General features: G+C 44.0%; 1 long non-coding RNA gene across 4 annotated transcripts in view; it reads left to right on the forward strand.

Moving 5' to 3' along the window:
- Window positions 1-27,900, forward strand: part of LOC121836838 — a 67,377-nt gene extending 39,477 nt beyond the window's left edge. Inside the window, exons 7-8 of one of the 4 annotated variants that reach the window (XR_006078025.1) lie at window positions 20,571-20,669; window positions 27,663-27,900. This is a non-coding gene — a long non-coding RNA (uncharacterized LOC121836838). Of the gene's footprint in view, window positions 1-20,570; window positions 21,092-27,662 lie in introns of those variants that run through there. The other 3 variants (XR_006078024.1, XR_006078026.1, XR_006078027.1) reach the window with 3 other exon arrangements.

Genomic DNA, 27,900 nt, shown 5'->3' on the forward strand with positions numbered 1-27,900 from the left:
GTGAGGCACTTTCAACCATAAGTGTCCGTTTGATGTTAAATTTGTGACAATTACGTCACTGTAATAAAACCCGCTACAAAGTAGCCGAAAATATCTTTTTACGTTAAACACAGACTGAAGATGCCATCGGTACTAATAATAGGTTAATTGAGACTTCTACAAAATTGCTGGCGTATGGCTGTTCAATAAATAAATAAATAAATATCTGTACAGGCCAGGTCCTCTTTGGGCATAACACTTCAGTCTCCCAATGCTCCAACAGCTACAGTCTTTTCTATGGACTAACTTTCGAAGAGATTGTATAAAACTTTCTGACATGAAAGCTCAAAATTGTCTGCTCCAAAACCGATTTTTTCCTGTTACAAGAGCTGCTCCAAATCACCTCTTGTCAGTTTCACCACTGTATATTCCTAGACTTCTCAAAAGCATTTGACAGGGTGTCTTGTCTCATAACCACCTTATCGTGCAATGTCACAATTGATCCCTTTATTGTTGCCTGGATTTTCTAATTTGTTTCCAATCAAGTTAGCCGCCTCGGTGGCTCTGAGACGACAGCGCCGGCCTACAGATCCCCAGGTGGCCGGTTCGAATCCCGACCGAGGTGCCCCCACAATATGACGGAGGCTTATTGCGGAGAAGGCGTCGTGTAACCGAGCTTTCGGTTGCACGTCAAAAGATCCCCAGGCGGTCAAAATTAATCCTCAGTCCTCCGCTGGGGCGTGCCAGATGCCCGTCGTAGGTTTGGCACGTAAAACCCCTAAATCTGACTGACTTTTTTTCCAATCAAGTTCAATGCACTGTTATAAATAACTTCATGTGATCCAAGTCCAACTTAACATTGGGCATTCCTTTAGAAAACATGCTCAGACCGCTTCTTTTCCTAATCTGTATCAATTATCATCCTTTTCGTGTTGCGTCCACTATCTGACTTTTCACAGATGACTAATTTACTCCTGTCACAGATGGCGATCATCACTTATCCTTGCAAACTGCCTTATTATCCATAGCGGGTTGGTGTGATAGTGGCTGTTGTCCTCGAGGATAAAGAAATGCAAATTGCTTACATTTGCTCAGCTTTCATTACCATCTTTTTATGTCTACAGTATTAACGATACCATCATCAGCACATTCTTGTTTTATAAATATGTTTTTCTTTATATAACAAGAAATTTTACACGGATCACCCGCATTAGACCTACTATCGGTAAGGAAGACAGCGCACTTGACTTTCTCCTGGACAATTTAATACTAGCCCCTCCTAATAATAAATGCGTTGCATACCTTACCTTTGTATGCCCTAAGTTAGAACATTCATCATCTGTATGGTCTCCATGACAGAACTATCTTGCTGAAGAATTAAAACTCCAAAAAAGTTTTACAATTTAGTTATTCTGTCTACTCTTCTTATACTACAGTGATGTGATTGCTGCGCCAAGGGCCCAACCCTGCTACATGCTGCTACATTTTGCCGAAATATGGGTGATCTGCGCCAAGCCTGCACCAAAGGACCAATTTCAGTCGCATTTCAAAACCGAAACTAAACTGAATGCTGTAATTGAGCATGCGTGAGCTAGGTGGCGCAAGCGTCCGCCCGACAGAAAGTACTCTGCATCAATTGTCCGTCCGGTCTTACATGGTTTTTCCCGCCGTCTCTCGTTTCGCGCGCTCGTCGTCTCGTGGGTTTCGTCCGTCGGCTTTTTTAAATTGTTTCAACTGTAGACGCTGGCTTGTGCGTACGCTCCGACGCAAGTGTGCCGGATACCAGCCATGCCGCCATGCTGTGAAACGAAACCACGTTTTTGCGCGGTGCGAGTTACTTTATGAGCTGAAGCACTCGCTCCTGAAATCAAAGGCCGTGGGAAAACTATATTTTGTCCCTGTCTGCCAGTCACCGTGGTCGCGCGAACTCGAATGTTGCCGTCCCCACGTCACTGAAGGTATGGCGGTTTCTAAACTGTAACGTAAAGACCGCCGCATGTTCATCAACATTCCTGTTGTTTAAATCATACTCTACTACAAAAATTTTTCTTAACTCAAATACTGCTGTGTCGAAGTATTGATTACCTAGGTTTCTCTCGGTGGGCTTTCTTTTCAGAAAGACCCCGGTACGTGAAAAATCTGCAGCAAAAGAAAGTTGAAGAGAGCTGAGCTAAAGCAAAGAATGCAATGTCTGCACGCTGAACCCGCACAGCGCGCTTGCTTGTCTTGAGTTCAGCCGTTGCACAAAGCGCTCCAAGAAATTTTTGACCCCATGGCTCGCGATGTTGTGCATCGATGCGCTCAGGTTCTTCTTTCCCGTGTGTTTAGCTTGTTTAGCTTCTGTCACCTGTATTCACCAGGCACGACTAACCAGCGCCATTCTAAGGTTAGTAGCACGACTAAGTAGTCGCGAGCTAAACGAGAAATACGCGTCTAACGAGCAGATTATGTTCTGCAATATTCACGAGCGCGAAGCGAGCGGGTGACTATCTATTCAGAACTAACAAGCGGAAGATACGTAAAAAGATAGGACACGGATATGCATATTTCAACGCAACTGCATAAATGGGTATTGTTTCGTATAAAAACTAAACTTTAAATGTTTATCAGGAAAAAAGAAAGTTACAATGAGAGACATGTTGTCCGAGACAGTTTTACAAAGAAAAATTTAAAAACAACACCAGGGAGAAACACGGAAGCCGCATTGCCAGCGACATAAACAAATATGAAAGCGCCGGTAAACATGTTTTTTCTTGTCGTCCAGCGCCCTGCTGAGATCTCTTTAGCGGTATCTCGGTCCACTGAACATGGCTATTTACGCATTATTTGCTTCTCCAATTCTTTCTAGATGTGCCCCCAGGGTTCCGAGAGAGTAAGGGGTTCGTTAGCGCTGGCGGTCAGCGGTGCTATACGCGTTGGCCATGGCACTGAGTCGCTAGTCACCCGCTAAACACGGGTTAAACTAGCCCTACCCTATCACTAAGATTTGTCAGTCGACTCCTCAGTCGCGCGGGGCGACTATTCCCTAAACACGACCGTTGAAAACCAAGCGCTCACCTAGCGTCGACTATCGCTTGCCACGTGATAATTTTAGTCGATGACGTCACTAGTCAGTGGTTAAACAGGCGCTACTCGCGCCTGGTGAATACGGGTGCGTTTTTTGTCGTATATATGCTGGACAGTTACATTTTACTTTGCATACAATTTCGGAAACCAGTTGGTGACGGAGCATAGAGTCATGTTTTTTTTTCGATCGAACAGCCATCTCCGCTCGCGCGACGAAGCACGTGCAGCTGCAAGCTTGCAGAAGTTGCCCTCATGTGCATGCGGACATGAATGCACGGCAGAGGCACCCTCTGGGATGCTTGCAATTCATTGTTTTACGTTTGCTTACTTTTGACGAAAATCTGGCACGTCGGGATCCAGTAAAACGTTGGCGAGCGGTTTTTCGGAATTGCTCGGCAATGGCCTTAGCAATGTATGTACAGTGTAGACCGCATATAACGTATGTCGCGGGAGTCGCGAAAATCCGCACTATAAGCGGTACCGCACTATAACCAAAACATCAATTTTTCAGGCCAAAATACATGCCATCAGACAACTTACCTTTGTAAAAGAATTTATTTCTATGTTAGATGAAAAAATAAAGCTTAGTTTGAGGAAAGTCTTTATTTCACCAGACTAGTACACTTCTCTCTCAAGTGTGTCACACATTTTGAAACAAATGAGCGGCTTTTGCCTGGCGCAGCCTCTTAGCGGCGTCGCGGGTTGCGGACGGACGTTGCGAGCGTTCAGGATTGCTAACCCTAATCACTTTTCTCCGGAGATAAAAACGCGTGAAAATTCGCATCCTTTATACGGTACGCGCCAGTAATACCTTGCACTTGAGCACACGCATGAAATGCCCCAAATAAGAAATCCGGGCGATGTTCGAGGACACAAATGCTTAGAAAGCACCACTGTAGTCGAAGTAAACAAACACGACGACACGGGCGTTTCTGCCGACTTGAGAGCGGCGCCACGACATCGCCGCTCGAGTAGGTGGATCTTCTCTTCTAATACGTGCCGGGTTATCATAGCGACACACGACGAAAATTCACAGTCAAGGATAGCGCTTTTACGCGGGACGACGATCACAACGTTGATCACAACCGACGCCTTGTTCGCGGATAGAAGCAGCCGGCCCGCGCCGAGCATGCAACGCGCGCGAACACTCCTCCTGTCGTTGCGGTTGTTGGTTTCCAACGCAGTGGAGGGACGCACGCACGTGAACGACACGTGCGTGCGTCCCTTCGTCGCTAGGGCAACTGAAGCCTCTCTCTTCGCTTCTCCCGCTTCTTCGAGCACCCTCCTTGCCCCGCGAGTGCCGCTTGCGCAACGCTTGCGGCTCGCGCCGTCAGCGCCGTTATCTAGTGTCGCACAGGCAAGCGTGCTCGCTGCTCCGGTCATCGGCGCGGTCGGCGGGCTGTGCCAGAAACCGCACTATAACCGGTATTTCCCGTCGCGCGCCTGCGTTTTAAGCGGTATGTAATTACACGGAGTTCTATGGGAGGCGAACCGGTGGTTTAAAAAAACCGCGTTATACCCGGTCCTGCACTATAAGCGGTTACGTTGTAAGTGGTCTATACTGTATACACTTGTGAGATGTCTCAATGTCTCTTTGGAGGCATTGCATGTGGACATTCATTACTAGCCAAAGGCAAGGCGAGGTTTGCAGCAGCCTTGCTAAGAATTACGAAAAGCAAAAAAAACAAAAAAACACCCGCTAGTCGTAATGCACTCTTGTCTTGTGTACAATTTCGCATTTCACTGCAGTAGTTACGTGTTTCATCAGCCTAAGACTGCTTCCATATATTATATGACTGGTCAACCTAATGCTGTCGATATTGACTACTAAGCTGGTCATTTTCAAATAAGGTTTAATATGTCCAGTTTCGTTTATATTTATTTATGATGGGTACATATATATGTATAATTTAATTGAAGCATTGTGAAATCGGTCATGTCATTGGCATTTCAGTTACATGTTCAAAGACTCCCAGATGGTCTAACTTGGCCGTAATTTGTTTATTGCAGCGAGCAAAGCACCCTTCGTTTGTCCAGCACTTAAAAGGAATATTTTTATATTTCTAGGAATATCTGCTCCAAAAAACACTTTTTCTGCTCCAAAAGCCACTTTTTCTGCTCCAAAACACTGTCTTGGCTGCTCCGAAGGCGACTTTTGCTGCTCCAAAACAGTGTTTCGGCTGCTCCGAAAGGTGCTTCGAAACGGCTTAGGCCAATCGCATCACTGTACTAGCATCTCTGAATTGCATTAGAGAGTGAATCCCCCAGAGCCAACGTTACTAGAGCAACTCAGTCGGGAAACTGCCTTAGGAGCCTGCTTTGAAAAATTGGCTATGATCCGTACTTGAGAACCGAACTAGACAAGATTGTATTGCTGCCATTTCTCTCGTAGCGCCCACTCTGGGAACTGCATGGTTGCACGTACCAGATCAGCGGAGTTGCACAAGGGCCGGTGGCGCCATCTCGCAGTGCCATCTCGAAGTAGCTATATAAAGCAACTTTGATATTTTGACTCGCCGCTAAGAGGCGGCACTGTAATCGTATCTAGTTGAAGGCGTATAAAAGTGCTCTTCGCTCATCAAAAAAAAAAAAAAAGTTTTTCTTTGAGGACCTTCTATCGATGTTACGAGATAACCCCAAAGAGTTTTGGAAATTCATATTCCCCCAAAACAATGATCGGTCTGTCTACCTGATGGATGAAAATGGAAGTCCTGTCTGTGAAGCTAACGTTTCGAGTGCAGTGAATGAGTATTTTTCGTCTGTTTTTACTGTTGAAACAGAAAATAACTTTCCCCTGTTATGTCATTTGGATTTAGAGCCTATGCCACCTATTGAAATTTCCCCTGCTGGAATTTCAAAGCTCATCGAAAGACTTAAACCCACTTCTTCTTGTGGGCGAGGTTATATCTGCTCAAAAATGTTTGCTAACACAAAAGTTATTTTAAGCTCGTACCTCCACTTACTATTTGCGCAATCATTGTCCCAATCACGTCTTCCGGCAGATTGGAAATTAGGCAGAGTTGTTACCGTTTTTAAAGCTGCCATTCACTCCTTGGTTTCGAACTATCGCCAAATATCATTAACCTGCATAGCATCAAAACCTTTAGAACATGTTTTATTCTTGCACATTGCATCGCATCTGGAATTTAGCAATATATTTTATAACCATCAACATGGATTTCGGAAAGGGTACTCCTGTGAGACATAACTTCTGGAATTCACCCATGATCATCATATTAACCTTCAAGCATGCATCCAGACTGATGCCGTATTTCTGGATTTTGCAAAAGCATTTGACAGGGTTCCTCACAATTGTCTCATCGCCAAACTCTCATGCCTTAATATTGACTCACTGGTTCTGTCTTGGATTCAAGAATTCCTTTCTTCACGCTCGCAATTTACATCCGTTAACAATCGTGAATCTAACACAGAACGAGTGACATCAGGAGTTCTCCAGGGATCAGTGCTTGGAGCTTTACTTTTTTTAATATTCATTAATGATCTCCCTGTATTTGTCGTTTCTACCATTCGGCTTTTTGCCGACGACTGTGTACTATACTATACAAATTGTTAATCAGAATGACCACTATGTGCTACAAAGCGATTTAAACAAAGTTAGCACATGGTATAATAACTGGCTTATGTCACTGAATAAATCAAAATGTAAATTAAATTGCTTTACTCGAAAATAATCATTATCAGTATTCTCATACTCAATAGGAAGCGGTCTGATAGAGGCTGTAGACTCATATAAATATCTCAGTGTAACAATGACAGCTAACCTTACCTGGTCTGACCACATTAAAAACATTAAAGCTAAAGCATCCCGAACTGTGGGTTACATTAGACGCAACCTAAAAGCCTCTCCCTCGCATGTAAAGAACGTGGCATGTAACACATACATAAGGTGTCAAAATTAGAACATGCAGCATCGGTTTGAAACCCTCATCAGATCTACCTTATCAACAATCTGGAATCAGTTCAGAACCGGGCAGCAAGATTTACCTTGTTCGAGTATGACCGCGCCACCAGCGTATCTGCTCTAAAGAATCAACTGAACCTCCCACCATTACAAGTCCACCGTAAAATTGCACCCCTTTCAGCCCTTCACAAAATTAACTATTATCATCCTACGCCTCGCGACGCCCTACTGCGTTCTCTCCTCCGATCATCGACCCGACAAGGGAATTCTCGAACAATCGCCCGTTTATCTGGTAGCACGAACGCATTCAACCACTGTTTCTTTCCCCAGACAATTGTCGACTGGAACAACTGGCCTGATGCCATAGTAACAATTGAAAACTCTGAAGCATTCAGAACTGAATTATTGAGATTATTTGATTAAACAGCGAGGTTTAATCTTGAAATGTGTTTATTGTGCCTAATGTTTTTTTTTGTGCTTTTATGGGAACTCGTGTTAATGCGTGTATATTTATTTTACCTTGATCAGGTAATTATTGTATGAAACTTATCCACGCAGGCCCCCACCCCCTTATGTAATGCTCTCATGAGGGCTTTTAAGGGTATATGAATAAGTAAATAAATAAAAAAGTTTGGTCTTGGTGGACGCACGCGGTCCGGGTTTCAAGGGTTAGTTGCCCAATTGAGTGTTCTAATAACGTTGCCCAGAGCTAACCATTAAGACGAGAAATATGTCGGCGGACACTGTTTTACAAATTTTACCACATAATCCAGCACTTAGGAACACATTGTTTCCATCTCCCCTTTCATTTTTTTTCCAAGACGAGACATTACCTGCAACAATCAGGCCTTCTTCGTGTCCACTGTCAAACTCTTTGATACCCTTAACAATAACAGAAGGAAACGCTTTGCCCGACCACATAGTCACTGCTAACAATATTTGGAATCAATGGTTCTAACAATACCACTCAAGTGATAAGATGTCCCTTGTTAATTTTTGTACGTATAACTTTTGCTAAAGAGTGATAATGCCTCAGACTAAAAAAAATTCAGGAAAAAAGTTTTTTTCTTAAAAAAGATTATGTTTATGTTTATTAACTTCAAAAGAGTGGTTTCAGAAACTTTTATTCATAAACATGCAAGATTTATCTCACAATAAATTATTTTCGACATATCCGAGTGAATGGGAAACAAGTTTTTTGCGCATTTTATTTAGCACGGCTTAATGCTTGTTTAACAATCCCAGAACATCTCACCACTTTCGTTGTAAGTGCTATTTATTCTAGGTTTAGCCCGTAGAAGTTTTCCAAGTTTAAAAGTATCAATGGCCAGGAGAAGCCTATACATCCAAACAAAAAATCCAGAAAATTTGGTGAGACCAATCTTATTGGTTGAGACCCGAAACAGGGTTTATCATTGGTCCTGTCCGGTGAAGTGATATTCTGTTATCTTTGGTAACACCCTTTCACAGTATGTTCCACTTCAGATCCTATTCCTGCTCTGTTGCTCTTCCTTAGTATGTTTGCCTCTTAGTTCTTGCCAGTTTATCTGTCAAGGAATGCCTGCTACAAAAGTTAGCTCACCTGCAAGTGACACAAACTGGTAGCTATTGCCTGGGGAACAACAAAGCCTCAAAGGAAGGTGCTAAAAATGCTCCAGGGGAATTTTGCCTACCTCAAAGTCATATAAAAGAAAGAAACCTAAAGTTGAAACTCCAAATGAATTTTTCTCAGTTTCACTTTTTGGCAGGAAATATGGTATTAGGAAATGTATCATTTGACATATTGAAAGGGTGAAGATTTCATTCAGGGTGTTCTGGACTGAAATTTCTGATGGACACGTTAAGGTACTTATAATCTGAAAAAGCTAAATTCATGACGAAACTGAATACTTTAAAACACAGAAATTTGTTAAAATCGCTTGCTTTTTTGTGTGTTATTGTTTTTCTCTGGAATTCCATTTTCTACAATTAATGTCTACCTTAACTTGCACTATGGGTATTTTTCTTCACATTAAACCAAACATTTTGTGGGATGCAATTTTTTTAAATACATTTCCTAATAAAGTGACTTTTTTCTGGAGTTTGTTAAGCATAGTATGGGGGGGGGGGGGGTTGTAGAACTGGCCTATAAGACTTAAACTTTAGATGTCATCAAGCCTAATGGGGTTCAATTCACCCTGAAAGTTTAAATAAATTTGAGAGAATGGTTCAAAAGTTGACCTTCCTAGGCCATGTCTCCCCTTACTTTTTTATCTGTGTATACTGTTCTTGAGTTTATGAGTTGTAAGGAGACCGAAGAAGACGAGGAGTGCAGTACGAGAAGAAGAGAAGGAAGAAGATATAAAATCCAAATGATGGTGACCATTCTTTTATAATGTGGCTCCCGAGTTTTAATGTTTTGGAACACTACAAAACGGCACAGCCGACTGAATTGCAGTAAGTTGAAGGGGTGACCTTCGAAGTTGAAAGCGGCGACAGGGGAGTTATACATTCCATGAAATGTCAGCTGCATGAAGAGCCTATGGCGTTACCGCTAGCGGTAAGCACCAGCACCTTCATTCAATATCTAGTTGACAAGCCAGGCCGAAGCCTTGAACATGTTTTAGAAAAAGTCAAGGTCAAGATAAACATGAAACTGTCAGATTATCAGAAGTTCATCTTGGAAACTACTTGACCGAAGCCAACAAACCTGCACTCTGAAGATGCCGGCCTTCTACTTGCAAGGATGCTTGGATTACAACAGATGGTCCATCAATTCAAACTACTTCAGACAATTGCTTTCACATTGCAAGCGGCGAACAAACCACGTTTTAAGATAGTGAAGCCCGACATCTTTGATGGAGCTTTTAGCAACCCAGAATGCTGGATTAATTTCTATGAGCATGCTTGTGGGCCTAACAACTGGCAGACAGTTCACGACAAAGTTAAGAAGAACTTGTGTCTCTTTCTTGATGGCATGGCCAAAAAGTACTACGAGCTGTGCGTGCTTTTGCATGAGTATGAGTCATGGCAGGAATGACAAGACAATTTTCTTTCCTCTTTTGGTCAGAAGCTACAAGCATGGCAACGAGCAATAGCCTAGAAGTACAAAGAGGGGACTGCAATGCCATACATTTTTAGAAGAGGATACTTGTGCAGCTTGCAGATTCAAAGCTACCAGATTCTTCACTGGTTCCTTTAATCATTCATGGGATGACGAAGGACCAGTTGTGTGCATACATCTTGGCATAACTGCCAAGATGTATGCAACAACTGTCTGAATTAGCCAACACACACAAGCAGCGGAAAGTTTTTTTAACTGCTCAGTTCCACTGAAGCCCAGCGTGCCGACACACAAAAGCACTGGAAGCTCTGTCACCAGGTCCACTGGACCATTTGAATGAAGTACTGCCCCCAATGATTGGATACAAAAGTAGACCACTCCCAACACCGTCAACGTGGCCCAAGAGGGCAACGTCAAAGAGGCCAGGGGGAAGATTGCAATGCAAAAAACTAATAAAAGAGGGTTTCGGTATCTGACCAATGACGCCAAGGGAGAGTGTTTCTTTGAACAATCATAACCTTTATATCTTGGTCAATGTAAATAGAAACAAGCTTCAAGCTTTAGTCGACAGTCGAGCAACTGTCGCTGTAATTAACGTGGACCATGTCAAGGATGCCAACATATCTGATGAACACATTGAGGTGAAGGGCTACGATGGTGAAAAGCTGGTGTATTGAAAATGGGCAGAAATTATCATCTATCAAAAAAACCACGCCAAAGTCAATGCACTGATGAGGCAGAATGTTGCCTATTGGTATTGGTATTTGGTATTTATTGCATGCCCAAAACACTGTGAAGGCTATCAACTCCTGTTGCCTTGACCACTCATTGAGCAGCTTTGTTTGAACATCTACTGGACTGGAGAGGTCAGCATTGACAAAGCACAAGTCTTCAGAGATGCACAGCCGACTCCAGAAAGAGCTCTCCGAAAACACAAATCAGCAAAGGACGTCACACAGATGTACCGGGAACTCGAATGTCTTGGAGATTTTCCAGAAATGACTACAGCAATCGAGGTACCTTTTAAGCTAAGGGTCATAATGGTTGTCATGAGGAAACCCTACAACATGTCAAGAGGGAGGAAGGTGTGGCCAAAGTCGGAGCTGCAGAAGATGCTAGACGCGAAAAAAAAAACCCATCTACTTCAAGTTTCACATCACCAATTACTGTTGTTCCGAAAGAGGATGGGTCGTTTCATCTGTACTCGGATTACAGGATTATCAGCTAACAAACATCTATTTTCGTCTCCTATGCCACGAATTGAAGCCATCATCGACGAGACTGGTGGCTGTAAGATGTTTTCGCGCATCAACTTATGCAAAGGCTTCTGGCAAGTCTCATTACAGGAAAAATACAAGTACACACCTTTGTGACTCCATTCGACATATACGAGTGCAGCCGGCTGTAGTTCGCGTGGAAAGATTCTCCAGTCTTGTTTCAGCAAATGATGAATTGGGTCTTGAAGCACTTCATAGGAGTGTTCTCCAGTGTACATTGACGACGTTATCGTCTGCCTGAGGACCGCCGAAGAAGACATCGAACAGCTCACAAGTGTTCTTAAAGCTTTGACTGCGTATTTAAAAATTTATGCTAAGGAAAGCGAGTCAAGGTCATCTTCCTGAATCGTACGCTTGATGGCTTCACAAAGACGACGAAGCAAGAATCCGTCGATTGGATATCCATGTTTGTGAGGCCATATAACGTTCATTCTCTGCGAGGTTTCCTCGGCTTGGCTGGTCGATTTCGGGCGTTCATAAAGGGCTATTTTAGAGAAAAGAAATGCCTCATGGGGCTCGCGAAGATAGAAAGACCATTTGAATGGACTAACCAGTGCAAGATTGCATACCAATATCTGATCACTGGTGTTTCCAGTGATCCTGTGCTGACCCTGCCAGGTATCAAATTACCATTTAAACTGAATACCGACGCCTCGCACTATGTAACAGGAGCTGTGCTGTATCATAGACACCACTCTACCCCTGAATCAACAAATCAAGGTTATCGGATACTACTCTTTCACCTTCTCGGAAACACAGATCAACTACACACCCACTGAGAAAAAAGCACTGGCTTTGTTGATGGCGATTTAATATTTTCATACTTACCTCAATGAAAAGAATTTCAATGTTTACACGGACCATCAAGTGCTGACCTACCTTCTTGGTTTGATGGAAGCAAAAGTGAAGCTGGCGAGATGGATAAACAAACTGCGACAGTTTGAGTTTTACGTAAACCATCGTCCTGGAAGCATTCTGGCTGACGCAAATGCATTGTCCCGGCTGGCTGTAGACCTCTCATTCGAGGAGACTAATCTTCAAAAGGTATCTGAAGGAACAGAAGATTTCCAATTCGAAGACGCCAAATACACCATTCCTGGCACACTCGTCCATAAAGTGCTGCAGCTGTATCAAGATACTGGAGATGCAGGCATACATTGTGGTTTTTGGTGCACTTACAACAAACTGGTACAAAAGTTCAGATGGAACCACATGAAGGAGGACATCTGGAAGTATGTTACAACTTGCTACCAATGCCAACTCCATCAAGCCGAGTACCGTCCGCGAACTAACGAAATGGTTCTTCCAAAACACCCCGGAAAACCCTTCAAGACTGTTCATCTGGATTTCGCCGATATAAAAAAGAGCCCACGCATTCAGAAAACTCAAGCACATTTGATCTGCATCGACCAGGGCACACGAAGGGTCGCCGTCCGTCCTGGAAAGGAAGATGCAAATAGTGTAATACGTCTTTTGGAGTGGGATGTATTAAAAATAGGAGGACCGTCATTTTTGACAACGGACCTACCTGCCTTTGTAAGCGAACGCCTCTGGGACTGGGGTCTACAGCGCCGAATCACTTTGCAATGGTCATCTTCATACCATCCTGCAGCTAATGGCATGGCAGAGAGGGTCATCCAAGACCTCCAACAACACGCAATGATGTATCCAACCTTCAAAGGCGTATGGAAACGTTGCCTCACGGCAGAATTGGCTCATCACAACGTTCGCGTACTGCCGCTCCTGGGTGCAATACTATGCTGTCTTTGAAGACGCTCCTAAATTGCCAGGGGACCAGCAGCTGGGAATTTCGGAGAAACTGGAGCTGAGGGAATGAAGGAAAATAGCAGACAAAAGGTTCAAGTATCGAGCCAGCATGAAGAAAAACTTCAGGGCTCGCCACGGCAGCCAGATACCCGACGTGCAGCTGAATGACTTGGTCTTAGTTCGTAAAGACCTCCTAGGGACAAACTCCAACCTCCTTGGCCCTTTCGCGTTGTCAAGATGTCCAGCCAGCAAGGCATTTTGAAGACCATTGGATATCGAAATAGTGATGCCAACTCAAGTTTGCCACAATTGGCAATATTTTACTTTATCATCCCAGGAGGTATGAGTCTCAAAGTGTGGAAATGTAGGGAGACCGAAGAAGACAAGGACTGAAGTATGAGAAGAAGGGAAGGAAGTGGATGTAAAATAAAACCAAAAGATGGTGACCATTCTTTATAATGTAGCTCCTGAGTTCTTATGTCTTAGAACACTACCTACTACATGACTTTTCTTGTTCTTGAGTGTAATGGTCACTTATTTGCTATCGCAAATATCAGCAGCCTATCCCTTGTGTAATGCCCAGTTGCAGTGATGTGATTGCTGCGCCAATTACGCCAAACTGCGCCAAGGGACTAACCCTGCTACATCCTGCTATATTTCGCCAAAATAAAAGTAATCTGCGCCAAAGGACCAATTTTGGTGGCTTTTCGAAACCGAAACTAAACTGAGTACCATAATTGAGCATGCAGGAGTGAAGTAAATTCGGAAGACAAAATGAAGGAGTCATGTCAGCCAAGCTGGTTGTCACAAGACTGAGCGTTTATTCGTCGTCGTCGTCGTTTTGCCTTATTTTTCGGCGCGGCCGATCTTGATAGATCGGTGGTTTAGGGTAAAAGAAGAAAACAAAACAACTTCGGTCAGCCGCGTGAACCGCAGCGCGTGCAGCGTCATTCGCTCCCCAACACACAAAGTGTTGTGTGTTAGGGAGCGAATGACGCTGCACGCGCTGCGGTTCACGCGGCTGACTTTTTTTTTCAAAGATAAACGCGGGCATGTGTGGATGCTCCGACAGTAGCGTACCGGGTACCAGGCCAGCCATGCCGTCATACTGTGAAACGAAAGCATGTTTTTGCGCGGTGGGAGGAGTTACTTTGTGAGCTGAAGCACTCGCTCCTCAAAAGAACGGCTGATGGAAAACTATATTTTGTGTCTGCCTGCCAGTCACCGTGGTGGCGCAACGTCGGGCGTTGCCATCCGCACGTCGCTGCAGATGTGGCGCTTTCTAAACTGAAATTTAAGGACTGCCGCATGTTCGCGGCGTGTTCACCGAAATTCCTGTGCATTTTTAAATCTTACGCTACTACAAAAATCCCTCTTTTACTCAGTTTGCTCTGTCGAAGTAATGATTATTTAGGTTTCTCTTGGTAGGTTTTTTTTCGAGAGGGACCCTGATACGTAAAAAATCTCCCACGGAAGAAAGTGGGTGGAGAGAAGTGATCTAAAGCAAAGAAGGCAATGTATGCACGCTGAACTCGCAGAGCGTGCCTGTTTGTCTCGAGTTCAGTCGTTGCACAAAGCGCTCCAAAAGCTTTTTGACCCTTACTCGCGATGTCTTGCATCGATGCGCTCAGGTTCTCTTTTTTTGTGTGTGTTTAGTACGTACCTTGATTGCCTGCCTATCAAGCACGTGCCGCTGGACGTTTTTGTTGTATCCTGGACAGTTGCATCTTGCATACAGTTTTGGGAACCAGTTGGCACTGAAGCGGAGTAGCATGGTTTCGGTCGAACAGCTATCTCCGCTCACGCGACGAAGCACGTGCAACTGCAAGCTTGCCGAAGTTGCCCTCAGGTGCATGCGAATATGATTGTACAAGAGAAGCACCTGCTGGGACGCTTGCAATTCATTGTTTTACGTTTGCTTACTTTTGACGAAAATCTGGCACGTCGGGAACCAGTGAAACGGCGGCAAGCGGTTTTTCGGAATCGCTCGGCAACGCCTACAGCATTGTACACTTATGGGATGTCTCAATGTCTCTTTGGAGACATTGAAAGTTGACATTCATTTCTAGCCGAAGGCAAAGCGAGGCTTGGAGCAGCCTTTCAGAAAGTTTCAAAAAGCGAAAAGAAAAGCAGGCGCTAAGACTCGTAATGAACCTTTGTCTTGTGTACAATTTCGCATTGCTCTGCAGTAGTTACGCGTTTCATCAGTCGGAGACTGCTTCCCTTCATTATATTATATAACTAGTCAACCTACTGCTGTGATATTTACTTGTAAGCTGATCATTTTCAAATAAATTTTATTATGTGCAGTTTGGTTCTTATTTATCTTCAGCAGTTACATATGTGTGTATAATTTACCTGAAGCACTGCAAAATCTGTCATGTCATTGGCATTTCAGTTACACGTTGAGACTCCCAGGTGGTCTAGCTTGACCATAGTTTGCTTATTGCGGCGAGCAAAGTGCCCTTCGTTTGTCCAGCACTTAAAACAAATATTTTTTTTCTAAGAATACCTGCTCCAAAAGTCACCTCTGCTGCTCCAAAACACTGTTTTGGCTGCTCCAAAAGCCACTTTTGCTGCTCCAAAACACTGTCTTGGCTGCTGCAAAGGCCACTTTTGCTGCTCCAAAACACTGTTTTGGCTGCTCCGAAAGGTGCTCCAAAACGGGTTAGGCCAATCGCATCACCGCAGTTGTGAAACCTTCAAGGTAATAGTGAAAAAAAGATATTATGTAAGGCCTGTTTACACATACAACCACAGCTCTACATTAGGGCTATTAGTCAAGACCTGGGAATACAGTGTAGACCGCATATAACGTAAAACGCGGGAGTCGCGAAAATCTGCACTATAAGCGGTACCGCGTTATAACGAAAACATCAATTTTTCAGGCCAAAATACATGCCATGAGACAACTTACCTTAAAAAAAAAAAATTTATTTTATGTTAGTCGAAGAGGAGTCTTTATTTCACCAGACTTGTACACTTCTCTTTTAAGTGTGTCAATTTTGAAAGAAATGAGCGACTTTTGCCTGGCGCAGCCTTTTAACGGCGTCGCTGGTTGCGGACGGACGTTGCAAGCGTTAGGATTGCTAACCCTAATCACTTTTTTCCGGTAATGAAGACGCGTGAAAATTCGCATCCTTTATACGGTACGCGCCAGTAATACCTTCAACTTTAGCACAGGCGTGAAATGCTCCAGATAAGAAATCCGGGCGATGTTCAAAAACACAAATGCTTAGAAAGCACCACTGTAGTCGAAGTAAACAAACACAACGACACAGGCGTTTCTGCCGTCTTGAGAGTGCCGCCACGACATCGCCGCACGAGTAGGTGGATCTCCCCTTCTAGTACGTGCTGGGTTATCATAGCGGCACACAACGAAAATTCACAGTCAAGGATAGTGCTTTTGCGTGGAACGATCGCAACCGACGCCATGTTTGCGGATAGAAGCCGGCCCGCGACTGACATGCAACGCGCTCTAACAGTTCTCCCCAACCTGCAATTGGTCTGTCGTTGCGGTTGTTTCCAACGCACGCACGTGAACGACACGTGCGTGCGTCCCTTCGTCGGTATGGCAACTGAAGCCTCTCTCTTCGCTTCTTGGAGCCACGACTTCGAGCAACCTCTTTGCCCCGCGAGTGCCGCTTGCGGCTAGCCAGGCTAGCGCCATTATCTAGTGTCGCACAGGGAAGCGTGCTGGCTGCGCAGGGCAATCGGCGCGCTGTTCCAGAAACCGCACTATAACCAGTATTTCCCTTCGCGCCTGCATTTTAAGTGGTATGTAATTACATGGAGTCCTATGGGAGGCGAACCGGTGGTTTAAAAAAGTCGCGTTATACCCGGTCCTGCACTATAAGTGGTTACGTTATAAGTGGTCTATACTGTAATGCTGATCTTGTTTATGCAGTCTTACATTTGTCCTACACCAGTGATACACAGTGGTGAATTAGTGCTAAATTAGGTTCATCAGCTCTGTGCTGTACATGTGTACCAGCCTCTAAAAAAAATTTTTTTTGTTCATGTTAAATTTGTTTTTTACCTGCGTGTCCCTCCTACATTTTCTTTTTTGAAGGTGCCTTTTAAGTTAAAGGGACACTGACAGCCCCCAAAATTTTTTTTTATTTTTTGCCAGGCGCTTTATTATGGTGTCGGAGGACTACCCAATTAATATTTTGCAACAGAGTAGCGTATTTGTTTAATATAGCCAAAAGACGCAACTGCTCGAAATCGAAACCGAAACCCGACGGAGGTCGGAGAAGTGGAGAGAAGAGGGTGAGTGGCGGAAGTCACGTGGCTACACCCGACCGTGCGTTTTTGTTTTTGTTTTCTCCTCTCCATAGCAGACGACACGACATGCGGTGTGCTATGCGGCGTGCGGGAACTGCTCGCCGTGCGATTCTTTTGCAGTTATGTTTGTTCCGCTCGTTGTTTTGTACTCCAAGATGAGTTGTTTTGTACATTGAGGAGTTGGAGGATGAGTAGTAGGTGCCCGTGGTGAATTTCCATGATCGGCTCCGAAAAGAATACACCCAAGATGTTGCGTGAAGAGCTGGCTCACATGTCCTGCATCCGAAAAAAAGTGGCATTGTGCGACAGAGTTTCCGAAAGATCAACGGGATCGGGACCAATGGCTGGCTGCAATTCCTGTAGAACATATACGGGCACCTCGGAAAGCGGACGCTACCTGATTTATATGCTCCTCGTATTTTGTGGAAAGTGATTACATTGAGTTCGCAGGTGTCAAAACGGAAATCCCATACCATTTAATTCAGCGAAGTATCGTCCACAACTTTTGTTTGTTTCTTCAGTGATGATTGTAAAAAAAAAAAGAAAAAGATATGTAAACATCGGAAAATGTTAAAAAAAAAATAGAGCTACACGAGGGATCGATCCCAGACCTAACGCGTGTGAACCGGACGTCTTTCCCACTGAGCTACTGGCACATCTCACTTCTGGTGGATCTCTTTTCTTAGTAATAATTCAGCCGGTAAACTGTAAGTTGGAAAGTTTGCTGTCGATTTTTCTCTAGCAAAAGCACTCCCGGGTCGAAGTCGGGAAGCACCACGCTTTGGGGACATTCGCACGTAGTAAAGAAATCGTACGCGTGCATATTCAACTCGAAGTAGACACGTCGTGCTTGACGTTTGCGCGAGCGATGTCTTCAGCCACGAGAAGGGAGCGACGGCTCGGCGACGTCTTCGTGCAAATCTGCTTGGTGGCCGGGCGTGTCGTACGGGATGAATACCAATTCTTTTGATCAGTCCCTAATTTCTCTTTTAACGGTAGACAGAATTCGCCGGTACCGCAAACGACAGCTCTGAAATAGAGGTCCCATGCCCGTCGTCTGCTGCCATCGCCGTCCCCGCGAGTCCCACGATACGCGAAACGACGAACGCACAGAATGCTTCCGGTTGTCTGTGGAACTTTTTTTATCAATCAACGTATTTACAGCTTTTTAGAAGCCACAAAAAATGGGTTTCATATTTTTTTTCTATTTTTAATATTGAGTGTGTGCCTTCAGTGACCCACGACTTTGATTAAATTTGGTGGTCGCATCGATACCTTAGAAAACGGCCCGTGACCGCGGAAAGGAGAGTGAGCGAGACTCGAACCGGCCAGTTCTTGATCGGCGGTTTTCGGGCGGAAAGAAACCGAATTTTGAGCCGCAAATTCTGTTCTGGGTAGTTGAGCTCTCATATGTCACGTACAACTAAAAACCTTGGCGAGCATAAATACCCTGTCAGTGTCCCTTTAAAAAATAAAAAAAAGTGTGCGAGGAAAGGCGGTCACTCTTTGCAGAGAAGCACTGGTATATGCGTGGTAAGACGCGATTACACGACTGGGGCTTCTACTTTTTTGTGGCTTGTACGTTTTGAGTTTCCTTTGCCCAAAGAATGTTTTCCACTCTTTTCGTGCCAGACAAGAACACACTTTCCCAAGGCAATTGATGCCCCTACATTCTTTATTTTTTGTAGGGACAGCAGGTTTGGTGACGCAGAACACTCTAAACCAATCTCTGATAAGACTCAGGTCTTAGTGTAAAGAAATATTTTCTCCCAAATTGGCACTCCTTTTCTGAGAGAGTAATTTTTTTCCTGCCAAACATTCCATAATGCACTTTGTAGAATTACTCACTTATTCCCTTCGCTCTGCGATAACTCACGCTTGAGAGCCCCCTCGACAAAAATATAGATCCGGACCCACGGATATCCGCGCCTGTAGCCCATGACATCTGCATCCAATTCACAATCCGCCAAATCTAATTTATTTTTATCCGCACCTGCCAGTTCACTGGGCATAACCGTGGGTAGTTCTTGGGCATTTGGTGCATCCGCAGTGCTTTACTCATGAAACTTCAGTACCCCCCCCTCCCCCTTGGAAGTTTAGACCGTATGCAGTGGAACATTCATTATACAACATTTATGGGAACGCGCGAAAGTGTCAAATAATGAACCCGGAGTCGTATTACCCAAAACGACAATAATTACAGCACTTTGACAAACCTGCGCTAAATTATAGTAAAATGCAGGACGTTGAATAAACTGGAAATGCTTAATCAAGGTTCCACTCGATATGCGGTTTTATGGGCAATTTTATTTTGCCTATTACTGGTGCGATGACTTACACCAGAACATGCACCCATACTGTAAGTGGAAAGTAGCGTATTACACAGCGTACTGTGCTAATTAATATTGGGAGGGGTGAGTGGGGACGTAAATTATTTTTGGCTGTGCTACTGTACCTCTTTACAAGATCTAGTGTGCCTTGTGTGGACTTTCAGAAAATGGGTCTATTGATGCAGCAATGCAATTGGAACCGTTCAATATTTTTTGGTGTTATAGGGACTGGATCTGTTTATGTTATGCCTCTGTGGTTGCAGCCTGTAGAAGGGGGTGGATGCAAGCTGAGTGATATAGCCCTCAATATGATAGAGATTCAAGTTTTAGGGCTGTAGGCTGTGGAATAAGCATTGCCAAAAAACCTCAAACGAGGAAAATGACTTTAGCGTTGACAAGGAGGCTGTCATGTTACTAACATGCTGCGCAATGATACGTAAGGTGGAGCAAGCTGCATGGCTCGGACAACCTGAAATTGTGCAATGTCTCTTAAGAGTGAGCTCCTGTGATTAATTTCAACCAGACGAGACATATATATGTACCTAGCAGAGCTTGCATTCAAATTTGCCACTTGACAGAGGCACGTGATTGTTTATGTCGTTTGCACGGAAATTGACTGAATATCATATTCAATCTTGGTTCGTACATAACATGCTTAACTGCATGAAGCAAGTGATAGATGTAAGGGACATACTTTAAACCTACTTTAGGTGGACAACATCTCTGTACAGCATCTGCTCTCTTCCCCATATTACAACTAATGCACAGAGTATATAGAATGTGCACTAAAGCACAGGTTACATTGATATTCTTGACAGGCATTAGATACCCAGAGGTTTGATTTTTTTCTTTGGTGTTCTGCGTGCAGGCAATTAATTGTGTGTTTTTTTTTTTTCTAGAAGCCGTGGTCGCAAGGCACCCATGACATTGAAGTCTTCCAAACAAGGCACTATGAAGGCATGACTTGTAGCGGCACTGGAGCAAGCGACACGGTCCGGGTGAGCCGCAAGTGTAACTGTTACACTGTAAACAGGAAATATAGACATGTGTCTGACAAAGCACAGACTCATAAAACTTTCATGTAGCAATAATAGTTTAATTTAACTAAACAGTGCATCAACAGAGCCTGACCCAAGAATGGGGAATTGGGGAACCGGCCAATGTGTAGAGTCTAACAGAAACAAGGAAGGCGATAAAAACAAATGGGGCAACATGTTAAGATAGGACAATAATGTCGTGCCTATTTTTTGTTTTCAATTAAGATTTTATAGGAGCTAGCAAAATATGTCCTTGCAATGGAATAGACCTACTTTTACAAAAAGACCTTTAATGTTTTTGTTAAAATAAATTGCGTCTGAGGAGGTGGAAATATGATTTTCCCAATTGCGCATTAACATATCTTCGAGCTCCACAGGGTAATAAAACTTCGCGAAACGTAAATATTTTTATGCATGCTCAGAAGTGTTTTTAAATATAGAAAAAGTCAAACAATTTTTTTGTGAGAATTCAAAGATATTGTCATCCTCAATTTTTTTTTTTTTTTCATTTTCGTTATTGAACACTTAGAAACATGTAATTCAGAATCCACCACCAAGACCTGTTGTATTCTATTGTCTTAAAATAAAGAAATAACGGTTTTGCCGGGTCTGTTGCAGTCAATTTCTGTTGGAGGTGCTGTGTCTCAACAACTAGTGGTTACTCGAGCACCGTATCCACAGTGGCCATAGTTGGTCGCATTATCTCCCAGGCACCACAAAGCATCATACAAAAAAATGTTTTTTTATTTATATTTTTTTTTATCTGTGATGTGTCTGGTAGTGCCTATGGAAACTGAACTTTGTGGTGCATCAGTCCTCGGGGTGCTGTGCTTGGTTGATTGCTCTCAACTGTGCTAATTTCTCGAAGTAGTATTTTAGTGCATGTAGGGAGTTGACAAAATGATTCAAATAATTTATCTAGAAGTCACTATACTCCGTTTGTAAGTGCAATGGATTGTAGCGGCCGTTGCCAGCTGTCTCGGGCAACTTAGCGCATCAAGTGACAACACATCACAGCGCCTCTCTCCGAGGTCACTACATTGAGTTGACTTGTGTGGCCTGTAGCATGGTCTGTGTTGTATTGTAAGGTATAACGAACATATGAACAGGAAACATTATGAATTTTATGCCCCAATTGATGGCGGGCATGGCGAGGGTAAAACAATAGCAGGCTGTGTCTAAAAAGAAAATGATAAATGGACGAAGAAGCAGAAAGCTAGGCAGTGTCATTGGAGCAACATCATGCCTTCGCGCAAGTGGTGACTCTGGTATTTGTAATACCGTTGCACACTGGCTGATGTTTACACCACACAACTGAAGGCTGAACTCTCTTAACACCATGGTAATGGGTCATTTCAGATGAAACTGAGTAGTAGGTAAATGGTTGACATTTTTTTATTTGCTTGATATTTTATATGTCATTCCCTAAATTATAGTTTACACCAGTTCATATTTACAAACTGTAGCGCCACTGGCGCCGCGCATGCGCGATGGAGTGTGGGCGAGAAGCTCGCCGTCGCCCATAAACAAACCATTGGAATGCGATGTTGTCGTTGTCGGTGTGAGTCCCCGTGCCCTTTTTGGCGTTCGAATTGGTGATTCTACGTCGTTTTTGCGATGCCTGACTACTTGAGCGGCCTCAGGGAGATTACCGAGGCTCGTTACACCGCAAAACTTCGCGTGAATAATGTGGCATGCGGCGATTCATTCCGCGTGGACGCCGCAGAATGTACGCTAAAGCCTGATTCGCATGATGAGATTTCGCTCGCAATTTTCAGTCGCGAAGTCACTCGGGCTGCAACAGCGTGAACCGTAGCTGAGATGGTCGACGCCGATACTGAAAATCGCAAGCAGAATCGGACCAAGTGAATTAGGCATAACAAGTTGGTGATGGCCACTGGTAACAATGATGAACATCTTTTTGTATCTACTGTTTACATGAAGCCTGCTTACCAAGTTTCAAATTTAAGTCTTTTGAGGGCTGCACTTACTTCTTATCGCAAGTACGGCATCAACATTTGATGTTCGGGCCGGTGTCTTCTAAAAGAGCAGACAAGCAGAATTGTCTGAGACAGCAGACGATAGTTCGAATGATCAGGCGGCCGTTTGAACTTGAAGACGCACTGAACATAGTCATTATACAATGGTCGGTACAACATGACGGTTTTTTGGCATTCATGTGGGAACAAAAGAATAAATTGATGACCACCAGTATTCGTGAATTCAACCCGAAGTGCTTCCCGCCCAAGCAGATGTGGTCCGACGGCATCTGGTTTTCCCTTTTCACGGCACATATCCACGTTCTCGAACGAACCGAGCACATGAGAACTAACCTTCAAACCTTTCTAGACTCTTTTAGTACAGCCCCAGTCGTGATGTTTTGACGAGAAAGCGGGTTTTTGTCAGGTTCCTTTCAAAACAACGCAGGAATACACGTCTCGCACGGGGACTTCCGCCCACAGCCCCAGACCGGAATTGTGCCCGAAGCGCCACCACCGCACTGTGACGTAACAGAGTTGAGTTTGTGTATGAAGGAATACAAAAAACACTTTTGGATAAAAAACTAAATTTCTAGACACAAAAAGGTGTAGATTATGAAAAGCTAGGTTGTCACTTGCATTCACGAGCATGACTGATGTGATCAAGTTTGATGTGAATACCTTAAGTAATAGTTTTAGGCAATTATAGGCTAGAGTACCCAAAAGCCTTGCGGAAGCAAAAATAGCGTCGTCACCAGTGCGCATGTGCCAAGCCTAGACCTTGTCTGGATTGGCGCATTACGACGATGCCATTTCTTTGAAACGCACAAATTTGGACACATTCTAAAACTTGCAATTAGAAGTTCATTAATTTTGAGAAACAATGTCTGGGTTAGGCAAAAGAGGCCTTGAGAACATACGTTCATCATTCATGCTCCTTTTTTTTTTCATACTTTATATTGAATACAAAATATTTGCATATAACGAGCAGATTTAAAAATCCTCTTGACTAGAATATCTGCAACAAATTTCTTGTTCAGATGCCGCAGTTTATAAATATGAGTTACGTATTAAAATAAGGACTTAGGAGAGTACAAGTGAAATCTCGGCAGCAACCTGCAGGGTTTCTATTTAAGTATCGTACAGTAGTGGAAGGCTTGTAAAAACTATAACAATATTAAATTCAAAACTATTCAACAGAAAAAAATATTCACTTTAAATTCGTTTTGAACTCAAAATCCACTATACGTCAAACTCGTTTACATCAAACTCGCAAGAAAACGTCTGCCAGTTCGATATAGCGGGTTATTCAATTAGAAGTATTAATGAATTTGACTCTCAAAAATCCACTTTCTGCTGAAATATTACACAATGAAATAGTCTTGCATCTTCTGCTGCTTTTTCTTCATTGCATCCGCAATAACAATATTTTTCTACGCTATCGATGGACTCCGAAATTGAGGCCGCTGCCTTCTATATTCGCACATTAGGGCCGAACTATGCCGAGGGCACGGAGCACGTCCGAGCAGTAGCACCTGCAGAGCTTCCGTTTCGCTTTGCAAGTTGGCTTTCCCCTAAGGCAGGCAGCTGCGTTGGGGGAAAGCCAGCTAGCAGAGCAAGCTGGCTTTTTTTTTTTCGGGCGGCCGCCTCAACCTTCTCGGAAGAAAAGGCAGTATTCTCTTTTGTGGACGGAGTCGGAAGAGGAACCATGGAGCGCCCTCCCCCTGCTCCCTGCGCAAAAGAGATTTTTTTTTTTTTGTTCCGGGCGGTCGACCAACACCTCCCAGAAGAGAAGGCCGTAGCGCTCCTCTCGTGACGTCGCAAATGAAGGCCATCGGGGGCGCACGTCGAAGCGAAGGCAACGCGCGTGGGTCGATTGTTGTAACGCGATTTTAGTCACATAAGCGTGATTTGTTAGCTAAAATGAAAGCTGCCCATAACAATGGGTCTAGAAAACATTGTATTTCACGGGCAAAGCATTACATCGCTAAATAATCGGTACAAAATGGCACGAAGTATGCGTATAAGACGCCTATACAAAGAGATTGTTTTAAGTTGAAAACATTGAGTCACGCAATTGTTGTAGGAATGCATAATTTATACAGAAACGCTTCAACGAAATTGTGAGACACGCAGTGAGTGGACACAGCAAAACAGATCAGTTAAAGATCAGGTGGACGTAGTCAACGTGGACACAGCTAGAGAAGGGTCACTTACAATCATGTAAACAAAATATAACTTCTTTTGTATACAATAATACTATTGCCGTAATACAGTTAAGGTCCTGGTATAAATGCGGTAAAGGCAATAAAATGTCATTAGTATCAGCAAACACGAAACCACAAAAAATGCATTTTGTATGATCGCACAAACTTGTCATTCACCTTCCAGTGAAAACTAGAATGTTACAACGCATATTTACAAATGTCGACGCCACTGTACACGGATAGCGACAAAGAACAAAATTCCACTCTATCACAAAATTTTAAAAGAAAGACTGCAGCACTTACTTGCGTCCCACATGACCAAGAAAGCCCGTAAATAAGTTGTTTCTCACCTGTCGATCGTATCCATATGTCCCACAATATCTGGCACGAAAACATTTGAAGACAAGCTCCAAGAAGTCCCTCTTAGTCGAGATCTCGAGAGGTCTATCGATAATCAACCAGTGTCATTGTTGGCTAGTTTCCACACACGTCACTCAAACAGTAGCAGGACTTGTTCCGCGAATCCACGTAAATGCCGTAGGATCAAGCGAACACAAAAACTACCCGAGACTGCGGTGACGACAGAAAAACGTCGGGAACAAGGATCAAAAGAACCTCACACGAGAGCAGCGGAGCAGTGTGGGAGGCTTAACGTTGTCGGCCCATCTCTTGCTCGTGTGCGCTCCCCGCGGCGATGACTTGATTTTTTTCCATTCTCTTCCCTTCTGAAAGTCCCAGCGTTCCTTTTCAGACAGTCTGCAGCTCGCACACAACATACATTTACCAGAATCGGAGCCGTTGGAGGGAAGATGGAAATGTCTCACCGAACTGGTTCATTCGAAAGTTGTGGGGAGCTGCGGGACTGCACATAGTCCCGCAGTTATAGGGGTAATCATGAATATAAAATTGGTACTTTCAACCTTGGTAGCACATTGTATATTACATTTATATTATATATATATAATAAATTGTACAAGACAGCACTTTTAAGACATTAATGTCGGATAAACGCGCACAAACCCCACCGTGCCGCTTGACAAGAAAAATGTTTTTCACGACGATGTGATATTTTTTTTTATGTAGTTGCACCATGGCCTTCCTTCTCCGACATTGTGATGTAACCACTCGGAGCGCTACGGCCTTCTTTCTTAGAGGTGTTAAGTCAATGCGTCCGCCCACAAAAAAGAAGCCAGCGTGCTCTTCAAGCTGGCTTTCCCCCAATGCGGCCGCAAACATTGGGGGAAAGCAAGCTTGCAGAGCAAAACGGCACTCTTGGCAGTTCGATGTATCGGTAGTGGCTGCTATTTTTGTTCAATGTAACCGTAATTGTTGATATATATTATCGCTGTAACATTACTGTGCACAAAAGTTTTTCAATATAAGAAATAATTCCAAGTAAACGGGTTCAATATAGTCGGGTTTGACTGTACACACATACCTACAAAACATAGTTCCTGAATAATGTGCAAACATTTCTCTTGATGTGACAACGGGTTTAGGTCAACTAGGGTCAGGACAAAGCAGCTTCGGCTTTCGACAGCACAGTTCATGGTGTTTTCGAACAACCTATTGCCAGGCAAGACTAACGAAAGATGTGTCTAGCCCTATACTCTTGCTCCTAACCAGGGTCCTGGTTGCTGGAAATCGGGGCAAGCAATCTTTCCAACTTTAAACATTTACTGTGTTTAGATGGCACGAGCTGCTGAGGGTGATGTCATTCTTGTAGGATCTAATGCCAACGGCATGTGCTCATGAGAAAAATGCATATAGGCACATCCGGTTACCAAATAGCACCGTAGTGCAGTCAATGGCACGGGCTTGTACCGGAGGACGCTCTTCCACATATTCCAAACAGAACAGAAGCAAGTGTGTGAAACAAAATGATCAGATCTCATCACTTTCAACAAAGCACACATGAAGGAATGCTAGGTAATGTTATTCCCTGAAGTTTGACTGTCATTGCTCCTTGAAAGAGTATTACATATCCGTCCTTTGCTTACTGTTAATGTGTACTTGCCAAATAGGATTCCCTGTTCACTTGTTTATTTTTCACTTGAAATAAATTTACATATTTTTGTTGGCTCCTGCCATGAATTAGGGTGTGTTTCTGCAGCCCCCCCCCCCCAAACAGAGGAGGCCAGCTGCATGACAAGAAATTGAATAGGCCAACAGGCAACCTGCAATCCACTTGTTAGGGGAACATGAGCGACACTAAATAAGCTATGCTCCAGAGTAACAACACTTAGGCCATCTTATGGATTAAAATTATTGTATTCAAATTATTTGGAGCTTTACTTAGAATTTCAAGGACAGCTTTCCGTCGTCCAGAAATGTTGAAGCGGTTCATGGCAGAGCGGTCTCACTCAATCTTCTGGCGGTGCCACAAGACAATCGGGGAGTGGAGTCCCTAAAGGCGCATTCACACTTCCAAAATCTGGTGGTCGCGCGACTGCTTTTTTGTCGCAAAAGCGAGCGGTTTCAACTCCAAACCAGTCGCTTTTGCGATCATCACCGTCTCTCGGTGACCAAAATGCAGTCACGCAACCACTGCGTCTTGCAAGTATGAACAGACCTTGAGCGTGGCCTCTAGTGAGAGTCATTGGGCTAACCATCTTTGCCAAGTTTTTTCTATGGACACCATACCAGCTTGGTTGTCAACCCAATGCCATTGCCGGCCACTGGCATCCTGCCGGTGCCACACTGTCAATTCGGCGGCCGACCGAAAGCCGCCCTCGGCCAATGGCGTTCTGCTGGTACCACAATCTCAGGTTGGTGACCAACCCAAAACCGCCCTCGGCCACTGGTGTTCTGCCGGTGCCAGGATCCCAGGTCGGTGGCCGACCCAAAGCCACCCTCGGCCACTGGCGTCCTGCCGGTGCCACGATATCATCTCGGTGGCCGACCCAAAGCCGCCATCGGCCATTGGGGTCCTGCTGGTGCCAGGATTTCAGGTAGGTGGCCGACCCAAATCCGCCCTCGGCCACTGGTGTTTTGCCAGTGCCACGA

The sequence above is a fragment of the Ixodes scapularis genome, unplaced genomic scaffold (assembly GCF_016920785.2).
Source record: "Ixodes scapularis isolate PalLabHiFi unplaced genomic scaffold, ASM1692078v2 PGA_scaffold2__306_contigs__length_199485367, whole genome shotgun sequence".
Lineage (NCBI taxonomy): Eukaryota > Metazoa > Arthropoda > Arachnida > Ixodida > Ixodidae > Ixodes > Ixodes scapularis.